Source organism: Lactuca serriola, chromosome 2, assembly GCF_051521515.1.
Source record: "Lactuca serriola cultivar US96UC23 chromosome 2, Lser_US96UC23_V15, whole genome shotgun sequence".
Classification (NCBI taxonomy): Eukaryota; Viridiplantae; Streptophyta; class Magnoliopsida; order Asterales; family Asteraceae; genus Lactuca; species Lactuca serriola.
The window spans coordinates 149,221,057-149,233,876 of record NC_136409.1 but is presented as its reverse complement, the minus strand read 5'-3'; positions in this window follow the sequence as shown (position 1 = coordinate 149,233,876).

The following is a 12,820-nucleotide window of genomic DNA, read 5'->3' as shown; positions in this document are numbered from 1 at the left end:
TTTCTTTTATCTTTTTATTTATTCATTTTAGATTTAATAACAACATACATTATATTTTTATATTTTTTATTATCTAGTATTAGAAATGACAAGTTAGTTTTTTTCATGTTAAGTAGCATAAATAAGATTATATATGATTATATCTGAAATTCATCTACACAAAAACTATAAAAGATATATGTTTGTATATCTAGTTTATTTAAACAAAATATACAATATAAACATGTTTTTATTTTAAACCCATTTAAATAAAAACTAGAATACAATTACTATTGGGCGATTAACAACTTCATGCTCTTACGGTCGTGAGTTAAGTTGCAAATAGTCTTGTATGACTCTTTTTGTAGCTTATCTTAGAGACAACATTTTCTCAAATATTGGGAAGCTATAGAAATCTATCTAGAAGTTGTAAGTATTTTCTAAACTTTTGGTTCTTTTCATTTTAACAACATATTTAGATTTTCGCAAGAACATATATATATATATATATATATATATATATATATATATATATATATATATATATGTGTGTGTGTGTGTGTGTATAAAGAGAGGGGGAAGAAAACTAACTAGGTTCAAATATTTCTCACATCTATTATGTGCTACAATGTACCAATAAAAATTTAATAAAAATTAAATTATTATTTAATCAAATAAAGATAGATATTAAATGATTCCATAATTATATATGTATTAAATGATATACATAATTATAATTCATTTTTTATGGAAACTAATTGCATTCATCATTAATATCATCAATAATATTCTTTTAGAATGACTTCTCATCTAGGTTTTCATGTATGGGTTCGTATTTTATTTCATGACCTACTCACTCAAAATACAACAAAGTTGTATTGAACATGGAGAACGAGAGTATATTCTAGTAAATTTTGAGAGTATATTCTAGCAGAATTAGAGTGTATTCTAGTATAATACACTCTTGTTCTTCATATTCCATGCAATTTTGTTGTATTTCAAGTGAGTGGATCCATAAACAAAACACAAACCCATACACGAAAAAATAGATACAGATTCTTTATGAAAAAATGTTATTGTTGACATTAATGACGAATTTAATTAGTTTCTATAAGAAAAGAATTATAATTATAGATATCATTTAATATCTATCTTTACTTAGTTAAATAATTATTTATTTTTACTAAATTCATATTGGTGTATCCTAGTCCTAGCACATAATAAATAAGAAACACATGAACCTAGCTATATATATATATATATATATATATATATATATATATATATATATATATATATATATATATATATATATATATGCTTAGGTTATTTTGTTTTTACTAAGTATTGTGTGCCAAAATGCACAGATCTGGACCACCGGATGAAATTAATCAATGGACATGATTTGGGAGTGTATGATATTACAATGGGGTAACATGTACCATATAATCACACATTTTTTAGCAAAAGGGTATTTTGGACAATTAACTATATTTATAAAAGGAAATTTTAGGATTTTTAGGGATGATTAATTTTCCTAATTTAAAAAAATCTGAATTTTTTAATTAATTCAATTTTAATTCTAACGTAATTTGTAAACATAACCGATTTTATTCTGTCAGGATATTTTTTGTTAGAATGATGCTCTTTCAGAATTTTATTCTAATAGAATACTATTGAAGAAAAAAAAAATTCTTGAATCATATGTTGAAAAATAACAAACATTCTAATATATTCTTATACATCCGAACTTAAATACAAATTCATACATATTCTTACATACTATAATCCTTATACATTTTAATATAATTATACATATTCTAAAAGAATCTCAATAAAAATGATTAAAATTCTTAAAAAATAACAACATTCTTAAATTGTGAGTATGATCAAACTTTATTCATTCTTCAAGTTATTCATATTAGGTCTTCAACGCCTTTTTCCAGCCATTCCTATCACGAATACAACAAAAACTAATAATTGTTAAAAACATGTTACTTGCAATTAACTATCAATTAATATATTTTGGTATAATACATACAATATGACAGAATACATATAATACATTCTGGCAGAATACATCGATTTTATTCTGGTAGAATACATTCTGATAGAATACATATAATACAGTTGTAACATCCCATGTTCGAAGGACTACAACTCAGTCAATATTAATCCAATTAAAATGAGATTGGAACCTAACTTGTATCTAACACAAAGGAGAATATGCAGAAAAAAATTTCAGATCATTCCAAGCTAGTATGAGAGATATATGATAGTTCAAAGATTACAAAAAATTGGTTGAAATATTTTATTCAAACATTTTAACAAACATTTGGTAGGCAAAATTAGATGCTCATATCTTTATACTCCATTTGATGAAAAATACAACATATGTAATTAATAAATACATGAATGTGACTAAATTTACAAAAAAAAAAAGTGTATACCTTCAAATACTAACAAGTAATTTGAGATTCCATGCCATAAAATCGAGATTCCATTATGACAGAATTAAATCTTGATCTTCCATTCTGATAGAATTGTTGTCAGATACACTCATAATCAAAATTTTGTGGTAATTACCAAATCGAGACCATTGGCCTGTACATAAAAATTACACTGTTAATTTTTCGAAGTTCTGGTTGGAGCAAAAGGCATCAGATTTCTTGTTGGAGAGAAATTAAAAAATTAAATATTATTAACTATTTTTTCATTGAGGCAATTTATCGAACACATGGAGTCCATGACAGAATCATATCAAACATATCAGAAAAAAACGAGATTTACTTGGATTACAGAAATATATGAAGTCAAAGAAGGATAAAATAGAAATATATGAAGTCAAAGAAGGAGAAAATAACGAACCTGATGAATCTAAACTTCAGATTGTGAACTTGATTGCGACCAACTAAGAAAAAAACCTCTAAAATCGAAGATTTTACATTAAGAAAGGAATCTAGAAAAGTGTTCAAGGAAGTGTTGGTCTTTATTTCACGAACAGTTGTGTTCGCAATTGCACGATAACATGAACGAAAGTGAAAGAAGGATGGAGGGCAGGTGACGAGACGGGTTGCTGGGATGAGTGAAGTTATGGCCGACTTCCTTGATTTTCTTTTCTTTTGTAGGTGAAGAAGAAAAACTAACATGAGATAAAAGAGAGAGGTCAAACCTATTTATTTTGTTTCCTTAATTGCAGGGATTTTATTAAATGATCCCATTAATTAAAAATGCAAAAAACCAGAAATACCCTTTTTGATTTAATTAGATATTTAATTATTTGCTAATTTCTTATTGGTGCATACATGCACACAATAGTTGCTAAAAACATTTGAACCTAGCTCTCTCTCTCTCTCTCTCTCTCTCTATATATATATATATATATATATATATATATATATATATATATATATAGAGAGAGAGAGAGAGAGAGAGAGTTAGGTTCAAATGTTTTTAGCAAATAGTGTGTGACTAAATGCACCAATGAGAATTCAAGAATAATAAATCATTAAATAAATTAAAAAAGGGTATAATGGTAAACTTCCTATATCTAATTATGGTAAAAAAAAATAATTCAATGAATATCTCCTTAATTAGTTTAACCTTACAAAGCCCACATCCCTAACCTTAAAGAGTACGGCGACTTCCTTAAATCATCAATATCTCAGTTCCTCCTTTCCACCAGAAATCATCGATACCTCAGTTCCTCCTTTCCACCAGAAATCGATTCTTTCACAGCTGCATGTTCGTCGACCTATTATGATCGGAAAGAGGCTAAAAGTGAGGGTTCGGTGGTGCTGGTGGATCGCTAGCATAGGCGATGGAGGGAGGTCGGCAGTGCAGGGCTGCTCCCCTCGACTCCATTCTTCTTCTTGTCTGATTGTCTTGAAACACAAGGGTGGTTGCAAATTGGGAGTTGTAAGGCGACAGTAAGTCATATGGGGTGGTGGCAATCAGCAGGTGGGTGGAATCGGCGATGGAGGAAGTTGTTCGACAATGATTCAATCAATAGGTAAAGGCTCCTTCTTTTCTTTTTGTTCTTGTTTGATTTGGCAGAATTACATAGGTGTTCGTTTGATTAATAATCGATGGATGTTTGTAGAAATGCCTCAAAGAGAATTTGGCAGCTTTGTTGTAGAAATGACCTGAAAGAAATTTTGATTTCTATGTTGCACGCCAGGTGTTTGTAGAAATGCCTCAAAGAGTATTTCTTTTATTTTCTTCATTAAACTTTTTGATATGTTTTTTTTGTTGTTTTATTAACTCCTTATTTGTTAATTATCTGAGTAACATCAATCTTTGCAATTGGTATTTGATTTTTTTAATCAATTTAGGGTGAAGATTTGATTAAGGGTTTATAAGAGACTTTCACAAATTTGAGACATTTTAGAACTTAAACATTGTATGAATGAGAAAACTCTTCTCAAAAGCATTTGTAATCACCTGATTAAATAAGCAATATGTGGAAAATATCAAAATCTAACCTTCTAATATTTGAAAATTATTAAACTTAACATATTCCACTGTTCACAATTTTATAATCTTGATTTAGTAGCAAATTTTATGTAATCTATCAGAATATATTCTATGTATTCTTCCAGAATATATAAAATGCTAGGAATTGCAAGTAACATTATAGTAATTCTGACAGAATGCATTTATACATTCTATGCTTTAGAATGTTTATATATAGAGAAATACGATTGCAAATGGAAAATCACATGCTTTTAATTCTTTATAGTGGCATGTAAAGTTATAACTAGCAGATTTTATTCTATGTATTCTGCAAGATTGTATTCTATGTATTATGCAAGATTATGTTTTGTATATTCTACCGAAATGAATTATATGTATTCTCCCAGAATGTATAAATTAATAGGAATTGCAAGCAACATGTTTTTAACCATTATTAGTTTTTGTTGCATTTGTGATAGAAATGGTCGGAAGAATGGCTTGAAGACCTGATAAGAATGACTTGAAAAATGAGCCAAAGATTGATGACACTCACAGTTTAAGAATGTTCTTATTTTTTAAGAATTACACTTGTATTTATTCATTAACTGTATATTCAAGAATACTGCTTTTTTATGATATTCTTTTAGAATATGTATAAATATATTACAATGTAGAAGACTATTAGTATGTAAGAATATGTATGAATTTGTATTTAAGTTCGAATGTATATGAAAATATTAAAATGTTGTTATTCTTCAACTAGGAGTTCAAGAATTCTGTTATTCTTCGTTAATATTCTACTAGAATTAAACTCTGAAAGAATATCATTCAAACAAAAATTCATTCTGACGGAATAAAATCGGTTATGTTTACAAATTATGTTTAGAATTAATTAAAATTAATTTAAAAAATTCAGATTTTAAAATTAGAAGTGTTAATGATCCCTTAAAATCTGAAAATTACCTTTTTTAAAATAGGTTAATTGACCAAAATACCCTTTTCTGAAATTTGTGTTATTATATGGTACATACTACTCTATTGTAATATCATAGACCCTCAGATCATAATCATTGATTTTAATCATCCGGTGGTCCAGATCTGTGCATTCTGGCACACAATAATTAGTAAAAACAAAAAAACCTAAGCCTATATATATATATATATATATATATATATATATATATATATATATATATATATATATATATATATATATATATGGTCTGGTTCGGTGAGGACTCAAAAAATGGTGAGGACTATGAGGACAATTCTTCACCGCCCATTTTGTTACGGGTACAAACCTCAAACCTAAATACTTGGTCGTGGTGCGTTCGCATGCGACCCACGTCCGTGGTAACTAATACGGGCTCAAATATTTAATCACGTGCGACGAACGTCAATGAAACGTTATTTAAGTGAGTTTTATTATTTATTTTCGTTTATTTATTTATTTCTTAATTTTTAAATTTTTTTTGTTAAAAAAACCAAAAAACTCTTAAAAAGATGTATGCTTAGTTTGAACGCTTTTAATTTTTTTTTTGTTTTCTTAAATTTTTTTCTGTTTTATAATTTTTTTCTGTTTTTTTAATATATTTACTACATACTGGAAGATACTACTAGTGTTTTTCTTTATTATTGTTTTTATTTTTTGATTTTTTTTTTATTTTTAAACTAAATATCAGTTTAAGTATTTAATGTTTAACAATTATAAAATTTTAAATAAGAAGAATATTAAGGATCATAATATATTCCATTCATATTTTTCTTGAATAATGTTATTTTTGGATCATAAAATTTTGAATCAAATTATTTTAAGTCATAGTATTTTAAATGAAATCATTTTTTAATAATAGGATTTTGGATTAATAATATATTCAATTAAATATTGTTTTTGTTCAAAAAAAATTATGGATCATTATATATTTTGAATCATTTAGTTTTGAATCATAAAAGATATAATTAATGATTATACAATATTTGAATCTAAATGTTCTAAATCATAACAAATTAAGGATCATAAACAAGCTGAATCAAAAGTTTCTTTTGAATCATAATATTTTGAATCGTCACATTTTAGATCATATTTTATTTAACATTTTCTTAAAAAATAATATTCCTTAAAATTAAAAATAAATACTTTAAAAACTTATTTTTGAAAAATTCTTTTTACAAAAACGTTAATATATTGAGTAGAAGTATCCCTTAAATTTTTATGATTTTCGAAGAACTTTTTTGTGGGTTTTCTATAAAAAAAATAAAAAATATGTTTTTTTTCAAATATTCCTGATTGTGGTCATTTTATAGAGAATTAAATTTTAAGAACTTTAGTTTTTTTAGATTTTTGAGGCTTCACTCGATCCAATATATATATATATATATATATATATATATATATATATATATATATATATATATATATATATTAATATTATTGGTCACAAAATAAATCAAGGAAAATACGTCATTATTTAGCATGAAAAACAAAAAATAACTTGTCACTTTTTGTATTAGGTCATAAATTTTTTTTATTAGAAGAAGAAAAGTATGTTGCAGGTTGCCCCATTTTACATCATGTGTTAAAAATAGACAAAAGAAAATACGTGTCATTCACCCCACGCACATATCATTAACAACTATTTTATATATTTTAACAAATATCTTAATAAGTATTCAATAATATATTGGAATGAATATAATTATTTATAATTGGTAGTTTGTAGTAGGTCAAAATTGTCTAAGTATCGATATGATCTCTTGCAATTAGACATATCAATAAGACGAGTTTGAAGCGAATCACTGTTCATCCAAATCTTTTAAAAAATTAAAAACATGTCACGTTCACTCCTATAATCTTCAGGGTTTTGAATAATCATATTCATTCCCGTATCCATCGAATCAACGAATACTCAACCTATTAACCCAACCCTTTTATAATATTAAATTTTTTTAATTTTGATGTGTTACACAAAATAATATTTCTCAAAAAAATAAATTGTATACTTAAACAACACTATGTACATTACTTAACACTCAAAATCCTATACAATAAAAATCACATTTTACTTAGGCATCGAGTTGCATACTTTTATCCCGATTCCTAGGTATGAAATTTTAGGAGTTTTATGCATTTTATAAAACCTACTCGACGAGTTGGAAGACCTTAACTCGACGAGTTGGTGACTGATTATGAAACCCTAATTTTTAGGGTTTTGCACACTATTAAAGGACCTTAAGTCCCACTAGTGGCCTCCCTTATCGCCTCCTTGTCCAGATAAAACCCTAGTTCGTGCATTTCTTCTCATTTTGAGTGTGTGAGAGCTTAAAGAGTGCCTTTTTGGTATTTATTTGAAGAAGCTTGAAGTGGGTGGTGCATAGCTGAAGGGAGAGGTTATAGATTCGGTGTCTACTCTGTTGTGGCAACCATTTTTAGGTATAAAGTCGATACCTTGGCCTTTTATTGCTTAGATCTTCTGCTATGGGAGTATATTGTCATTCTTGGTTCATATTGGAGTCATTTTTGGAATGATGCATTGATTAAAGTTGCCACTTCAGATCTGAATGTTTTGTGGCTCCTTGGTCCTAAATTCTTAAGCTTTATCAAGTCTTAGCCCTACTCCATGCCCTAAATCTCTTAATAAGCTATGATTGAGTGTTTTATCCCCTTGATGCCATGCATGGACGTAAAGTTAGCAACTTTACGTGGTATCTCAGCCTTAGGGGACCAAATCTATAGTTTTGTGCTTTAGGTTCGCTTGGAAAGCGGCTGAATGTGTTAAGACTAGGAAAATTCGACGAGTTTCCCTGCCAACTCGGCGAGTTGGCTCAGGGTTTCCCCGATCTTCTGGACAGTGTAAGAACTCGACAAGTTGTCTTGACGACTCGATGAGTTAACTCGGGTTTTCACAGTTTTCTGAGTTCTGAAGGAACTCGATGAGTCATTAGATGCGCTTAACGAGTTGGGTCAACATGAATTGTTTACCTTAACTGTTGACTTTGACTTTGACCATGGTTGATCAAGTTTAACTTTAAGGGTATTTTGGTAATTTAGGATTTTGATGGAATTAGTCACATGGTGGTTGTAGGCAGTTGAGTTGGGATCTGTGAGTTGGGATTGATTTTTACCGGTTCAGCACTACTTGAGAGGTGAGTTTTTCTCACTATACTAAGGGGTCTAAGGCACCAAGGCCGGCCCATTGGATTTGATAAGCTAGTAGTTATTGATATGCTAAGTATGAACTAGATATGCATGCTAGTTTGATATGCTAGTCTTATAGATCTGTAGGACTACCTGTGATACTGTCTGATTATCTGTTACATGTCGACATGTTGTGTCGGTTGGGTTGAGGTTGTATTGCTTTGTGTTGTAGCCAACAAACCCTAGAGTATGCCATATATTAGCTGAGGGTCAGGAAGGTCATGCCAGACTCATACTGAGGACTCATGAGCATTCCAGATGCGAGCTGAGGGTCATATAGGGCATGTCAGACTCGTACTAAGGGCTAACCATTTGTATTCCAGTCCGAGGATTGAGGGAGCAAGCCAAACATAAGTTGTGGGCCCGAGAGTAAGCTAGACTTATGATATAGGCTCAAGAGAAAGCCATATATGAGCTAAGGGCTAGAGAAGTGTTGGGCTGAAGATAATTTTGATGTTGCGTCTTTTGGGCTCGTTGTTTAGCCTTGTATTCTCCGGTTTGGGCCTGTCCAACCGAGAGCCTTTATGTATTGTATATAAGTTTAATGCTTGTATGCATATTAGGTTAAGATTGCTGAGATTATCGATATAGCGATTCATCAAGAGTACAATATTTTTCTTTAATCATTCTTGTAATCTTCTAATCCTTTACAGTTAATGTTCTTAATCGAGCTCTTCTAAGGATTTTATTTAATCATTCGACACGTTTGATTCAAGCTGTTTTGTTCTTATTATTGCGTTTTTACTGTTTCATATTCACATACTTGTTCAAGATCTAATCGATCTTCATAGATTAAAAGTTGTTTTAATCCCATCAATTGGTATCAGAGCAGGAGGCTGTGTAATCGATACACATCTTTTCTGTGAAAAAGATTTCCATTAGGGTTTTCCGCAATCATCGATATTTATTGAGCCGTCATCTTAATTGACGTATCTTAATATTTATTGTTTTGCCCTAATCTGCTTTATTACAAGTCTGATCTTTGAACAGGTTTTTACGATCATAATGGACGCGACGCAATCAAACCCTATTAATATTTCCAACAGCATCGGTTCGACGACAAAGATTCCAATCTTATACACCCATGACTATGAAGTATGGGCACATCATTTTGAAGATTACGTGATTGGATCGGAGGACAATGGTTATCTCATATGGGAAGCCATCATCAATGGACCGTTTTCTCATTCTGCGACATCCAGAATCATCAAGACACAAAAAGAGTACAACGATCTGCTTAAGGACGTGAAGGATATTGCACAAGACGAGAAAGACAAATTCCAGTGTAATATTAAGGCGTTAAGGTTGATCAGATTCGCCCTTCAGTCAGACACATTCAGACTGGTCAGCTCATGTACTACGACAAAGGAAGTATGGGATAGACTTCGCGAACTGTATTCCACAGACGAAGATCTTGAACATTCTATCCAAACCTTGCTTCTATCTGAGTTTGGAGAATTCAGGCAAGGGGCCGAAGAAACGGTGACCCAGACGTTTGATCGCTTCAATCATCTTCTCAGCAAGATGATCAAACACGACATTGAAAGGAAGCTCATCGAACAAAAGGTTACTTTCTTGAACGGACTGAGATCTGAATGGAGAGCAGTAGTTTCCACAGTCAAAGCCCATGAACAGTTTAAATCATACTCTTTGGCAAAACTGGTGGGTATTCTAAAATCCCAAGAGAAGATTGTGGTTCAAGAAAAGAACGTTGTTTCCAGTCTTGGTTCGTTGGCCCTCCTATCTAAAAGTAAAGTTGTGAAGGAGGATGAAGAGCTCAACTTGGAGGAATACGACCTCACAACTGAGGATTATGCCATGATGGTATCCAATCCTAAAAGGTTCATAAAGAAGAGATTCCCCAGCAACAAAAACCGAAACTGGCAGGGGAGTTACAGCTCTGAAAAAGTAAACAATGAACTGAAGGCTGAGGAACCCAAGAAGGAACCGAAGGCAGATGGCGATTCCGGAGTAAGCTGTTTCTACTGTGGTGGCAAGAACCACTATGCTAAGGACTGTGTTCTTAAGAAGATGGCTGAAAAGGACAATGGAAATGATAAGGAAGCCGTGCTGCAGAAGAGATTGGATGAGTTGAGAAAGAAGAAGTCTACCGCTAACCCTTCTATTAATGCTCTTATTGTGCATGGTTCGGTTAATGACGATGAGTTCGGTAGCACAGAAGTTTGGTCTACTGACTCAGAAGACGAAGAAGTGAGGAAGCCTACTCATGGAAAGGCTTATGTGGCTAAGGAGGAAAGCAGTGGTGGAAAATGCTTCATAGTGACTAGCGTATCTCAAATGAGGGGATACAATACCGATGGAGGAAGCGATGGACCGAAGGTGCAGGAGGATATGTGCTTTACGGCCAAACCACTCAGCCAGCAGTTCAATGAGCTCGATGAACTGATAAAGAAGGTACAATCTGTTTTTATTTCATCTAAAGTACCATCATCCTCATATGAGAAAGAACTAAAAAATGTTAATACAAGAATTTCTCATTTAGATAGTAGCTTAACTCAAACTCGAGTCACCAATTCTAACCTGACTGATCAATTAAGCAGGGTGGCGTCGAAGAGTGAGGAGCGGCGAATGTGGATTGAGTTAAAAGAGTCGGAATTAGTTAAAGTTAAAGACGAAAACATTTATTTGCAGAGAGACAATTTGAAATTGTTAAAACAACGAAATGTTTTTTGTTTAATAGTTAAACGTTTATATTCCAATATTACTCAACTTCACTTGGATTGTGAGATAGGCCAAAAGATCCATCGCATGATTTTGCCCTTCCTAGAATTTAAGGAGGATGAAATCGATGCCGAAGCCTACAATTGTGAGAGTGTGATATCGTCTGATGATGTCAATCCGACCTACATGTATGGATTGGACAAAATTGAGTCCTTCATTAAATCCAAAGACCACAAGGACATGCTCAAAAATCTTTTGGACGAAAATGACAGACTTAAACTGAGAACCGAAACCATGCAAAAATTTGACTCTCTAAACGCCAACGTAAGCTCAGAAAACAAAATCGATGTTGAAAATGCATCTGAGCTTAACGAGGACGATAACATGAGTGAAATTTCTGTAGAGGACACAGTTGACTGCTCAGAGTTTGTTAAAAGCGAAACTGAAAACCACAAAAACCTAATTTCTGAAAACTCTGTGGAGTTCGCTCGATTGTCCTAACAAAAGTCCCCGAAATTAATAGAAAAAGCAGTTGTGTATCAAAAGGTCAGGACCACTCCGAATCAAGTATACAAAGTGACTGGAGTTACCAAACATCAAACAGCTGAGCTCACAGATATTGTAAACGAAGACAATGCAGATGGTTGTGATGAGTACTTCTGGGAAGCTCCAATAGATAATGGAAATGAAACCGTTGGTCTATCTGAAAGAACCTCCTGGATGAGAAAAGGGAGATACATACCTGAACCATTGAATAAGCCCGATAATTTCAGTGAGCCAAGCACCAGTGGTACGAAAGATATTCCTCAGGAGGATGGGAGATCAGCAAAAGAAGACATTCCTTCCACTCCCTCAGCTCAAAGTGAAACCTCTTCGGACATTCCTTCTACTCCCTCAGTGCAAACTGAATCTTCTTCGGATACTCCCTCTGCTCCCTCGGCTCAAAGTAAAACTCCTGAAGTTCAAAAGGAACCAGCCAAGGAGACAACAAAAACAAAAGCGAACGTTCATCATCAACCTAAGCAGATGAGAGATAAGAAGATAGAAAGGAACCAAAGCTACAGGAAAAACCTTTCTGAAAGGAAACAATTCTGGCACTCCCAGAATGCATACTACTCACACCAAGACAAGAATCTGAAGTATGAAAACAATCCTGTAAGAAAGCCTGAAAGTTCCAACAACCGAAAGCCAAGATTCGGTTCACAAGAAAATACCAACCGAAAGCCAAGGTTCGGTTCACAAGAAGATACCAACCGAAGGCAAAGGTTCGGTTCTGAAAAGGACTTCAACTGAAACCAAAGGTTCGGTTCCAAGAACAACTCCAACCAAACGCAAAGGTTCAGTTCTGAAGTCAAAGGAGAACAAGACTCTAAGGTTAGTCCCTCCAATGATCAAAAGCAAAAGAGTCACCTAAAGTCACCAGCCAGGAAGTCCTCTCCATCCAAAACCTCTCATTCTAACTCTTCTCGTTCTTCTAATTCTTCTACTTCCACCAATTCATCTCCATCT